The sequence below is a fragment of the Vigna umbellata genome, chromosome 4, assembly GCF_029865625.1.
Source record: "Vigna umbellata cultivar VRB3 chromosome 4, Vumbellata_1.0, whole genome shotgun sequence".
Lineage (NCBI taxonomy): Eukaryota > Viridiplantae > Streptophyta > Magnoliopsida > Fabales > Fabaceae > Vigna > Vigna umbellata.
The window spans coordinates 26,259,766-26,263,814 of record NC_142168.1 but is presented as its reverse complement, the minus strand read 5'-3'; the positions used below and the strand labels follow the sequence as shown (position 1 = coordinate 26,263,814).

Genomic DNA, 4,049 nt, shown 5'->3' with positions numbered 1-4,049 from the left:
GGATTTTCTTTACTTCCTTGTATGTTGTGTCCAAGGACAACCTTTGTCTTCATCTATTCTTGGCCCTTAATAATCCACAAAAACAAAACACACCCTCTCTTCTCTCTCTGTCTTTTACACAATCAATCATCATCTATTCATGCTTCAATTGGACTTAGCCCTCCAAGAACCAAAAACTGACAAATTTTTAACCCCTAAATCTTACTCTTCAAATTCCAATGTCGATACACTGCAACTCTTTCCATTTCTATATCTTTTTAGGCCGGACAATGTTTGGACGCTTTAGCCCATCCAAAAGGGAAACCAAAACTTCTATATGCTTTTACGCAACATTCTAAACATTTCATTTATCTATTCTTTTCTTCCACCTTTTATATCTATGCCACTTTATATTATTTAAATATCATTCATTTTCTCAAACAATATTCTTTTTTTAAACAAAAATTACTAAATGAAATCTGTTTTTGAACCCTCTACCTAATATCTGGTTGTTGTGTTTTCTCACTCGGTGATGAAACTACGTAAGATTAAAATCAGAAAAAAGTGATAAATGAATGTGAATCGATCTTCTTGACTAGTAGGGACAACTTTCAAAAAAGGCTTAAACCCCACCGAAAAAAATAGTAACACGTATGACTCTAACAACTCTATAAAACCCCACACAAACCTTTCCAAACCCCGTCCTTCTCAAATCTCTCTCTCTGTTTCTTTCTTTCTTTGTTTCCCTCTCTCTCTCTCTCTCTCTCTCTCTCTCTCTGTTCCAAGTCTATTCAAAACCATTTTTTCCCCTCTACACGGACACAAAGTAGCTAGCTACTCACCATGTGTCATCCAACTCTTGACGTCAACTGCAAATGCTGCACCACTTCATCTTCTGATTACCAAATTTCAATCAAGGACTCAGAAGAGAAGCACCCCAGAATGCTCGCCAACCCTTTCATCTCTAAGCTCCAAAACAACACAACAACACCACCACCAACTCAACTTAACACAACAACAGAAAAAACAACACCACAACCGATAAAAGTTGTGACAGAAATAACAAAGTCTCATGTCCCTGACACTGTCAGTGAAGTGATTTCCATATCCAAAATAGCCATCCCTATGATCCTCACTGGCCTCCTCCTCTACTGCCGCTCCATGATCTCCATGCTCTTCCTTGGCCACCTTGGAGAGCTTGCTTTGGCTGGTGGCTCACTTGCTGTTGGCTTTGCCAACATCACTGGCTACTCAATCTTGTCTGGCCTTGCTGTCGGAATGGAGCCAATCTGTGGCCAAGCTTTTGGTGCCAAGAGGTTCACCCTACTTGGCCTCTGCTTGCAAAGAACCATTCTTCTTCTCCTCTTCACTTCCCTCCCCATATCACTCCTTTGGCTCCACATGAAGAAAATTCTTCTCCTTTGTGGCCAGGATGAGTCCATAGCCACACAGGCTCAATCGTATCTTGTTTACTCCATTCCTGACCTCATAGCACAATCTTTCTTGCATCCTATGAGAATTTACCTCAGGAGTCAATCCATTACCCTCCCTCTCACCCTCTGTGCCTCCCTGTCAATCCTCCTTCACATACCCATAAACTACTTTCTTGTGTCACACCTCGGGCTGGGAATCAAAGGGGTGGCTCTTGGTGGGGTGTGGACAAACTTCAACCTCGTGGCTTCTTTGATTCTTTATATAGTCTTCTCTGGCACTTACAAGAAAACATGGGGTGGTTTCTCTTTTGAGTGCTTCACACAGTGGAGGTCTCTTCTCAATTTGGCTATTCCGAGCTGTGTTTCGGTGTGTTTGGAGTGGTGGTGGTATGAGATCATGATTCTGTTATGTGGGCTGTTGGTGAACCCCAGAGCAACCGTGGCCTCAATGGGAATTCTGATCCAAACCACTTCTTTGCTTTACATTTTCCCTTCTTCATTGAGCTTCAGTGTTTCAACAAGAGTTGGCAACAAGCTTGGCGCACAGAAGCCCTCAAAGGCAAGGCTTTCTGCCATTGTGGGGTTGTCCTGCAGCTTCGTGTCAGGTGTCCTGGCATTGGTTTTTGCTCTCATGGTTAGGAACACATGGGCTAGCATGTTCACAAAGGACAAGGAGATCATAACTCTGACATCTATGGTGTTACCCATAATAGGCCTTTGTGAGCTTGGGAATTGCCCTCAAACAACAGGGTGTGGGGTGCTGAGAGGCACAGCAAGGCCTAAAATCGGTGCTAACATCAACCTGGGATGTTTCTACCTTGTGGGAATGCCTGTGTCCGTTTGGCTAGCTTTCTTCACTGGCTATGACTTTCAAGGCCTCTGGCTTGGGCTTCTTGCAGCTCAAGGGTCTTGTGCAGTGACCATGTTGGTGGTTCTGTGCAGAACTGATTGGGAATCTGAGGCCCAAAGAGCCAAGAAACTCACAGGAATGGGTGAAGCTTGTGGTGTTGATGATCACAAACGTGAGGTTGATCCAGAGAAGCCACTCAAATGCGAAAGCACGGAAGATTCTTTGGCATTATTAGCTGACTCAGATGAAAATGAACAGTGATTGGTTTAATTCATCAACCACCTTAAAAGAGAAAAACAAAAACTGATGAGAGGGGGGATAAAATATCTCATAAATTTGTCTTTTAACTGTATAGGGCAGTAGGTTAGAGACAGAGGATAACATTTTCATTTTATGAATTTTAGATAACATTAGATGCGGTTACTTACTTGTTTTTGGGGCTATTTTTAAATTGAAATTAGAGTTTCATATCAGTAATTTACATAAAAAAAAAAAAAAACTCACATTTAAAAATAGTACAGATTACTGATGTGAAACCCCAATTCAGGTCAGAAACAATATTCAAAAACATGTAGAAAACTGCATTTAGTTTTGCTCTCAGGAAATTCACTGGTGCATGCATATGCTTTTCTCCTCTAAGGACTTCTGCTATTTCCAGTAAATTTCAATTACATTTTGCAGGGCATTGAATGTCATGGGAAGTAGAAAAATGTGAGTAACCATTATTTCTGTAACGTACCTTTTTTTGTTCAGCTTTACACAGAAGAGAAGAGAAGAGCCCCTCATTTCATGATTTATGCTTCTTACTCACTTGTCTGTTCCTCTATTTTCTACCTCAATACATTGAACTTTTGTCCTTTCTCTCCCTTTGGTCATATTCTCCATAAGAAATCATTATAAAAGCCACAACAGGCTTTAGAGAATCTGCCTACTCTATTTGGAGTTTTTATTTTCCCAAGTTATCAGATTAATGAACAATAAAAAGAGAAACAATACCTATATCAGAAAAGAAAAAAACTTAAAGTGAAACAAGATTTATTCTGTAGTACAAGAACTTGATTATGTACTGAAATTTGACACTGACTAAGAATTAGGAAATTCTATTTATGCATAGCAGCCAGGCTGCCAGTTATTTTGGGAATGAATTGCACATTGTTGTACCTTTAATGCATGAAAGAATATAAAAATAATGCGATTTCTCACCCCCACATAAATTGAAGCAAAGTTTAGCTAGCTGTCTTTGGTTCCATGTTACTAAACTAAGATGTTTGGTCCTATCATTGCACAGGCATGGCACTTCAACCTATACCTAATTTGACACAGTATTATATGCATGAGATTTAGTCAAAGAAATTAATTATCTTTGATAAGGAAACATTTTAAAAGAAGTCCCTTTTAGCTGTTTCCAAGTGACCATGAGACTTTTTTGTTTATTTTTGGATTGCTTAGATAGAGACTGAAGTTGTTTCACCGTCAAAAATTGATTTTGATGATCCTCAGCATGAAAATTTGCTACTTGTGTTAATTGAACATTTTGCTCTGCTTCTACTCATACATGGGACAAAATAAAATAAAAGAAAAAGTACAGTTCTCCTGGTTGGCATTGTGCTAGGAAAGATCTCAACTATCAAATATTGTTTGTCTAAAATAAGATGGGGATCATAACAAACGTGGAATCACTAGCAATTCAGATCACAAGATCAGTGATGGGGCAGAGTTTGACTAATTGATATATGAGGAGTTTCTATTTCTTCAAGGACCACATTAAATGGATATGTGCAAATCTA

General features: G+C 39.4%; 1 pseudogene; it reads left to right on the top strand.

Moving 5' to 3' along the window:
- The first annotated feature begins 566 nt into the window (after nucleotides 1-566).
- On the top strand, nucleotides 567-3,123 carry LOC148199703 (protein DETOXIFICATION 49 pseudogene; annotated as a pseudogene).
- Nucleotides 3,124-4,049: the final 926 nt, after the last annotated feature.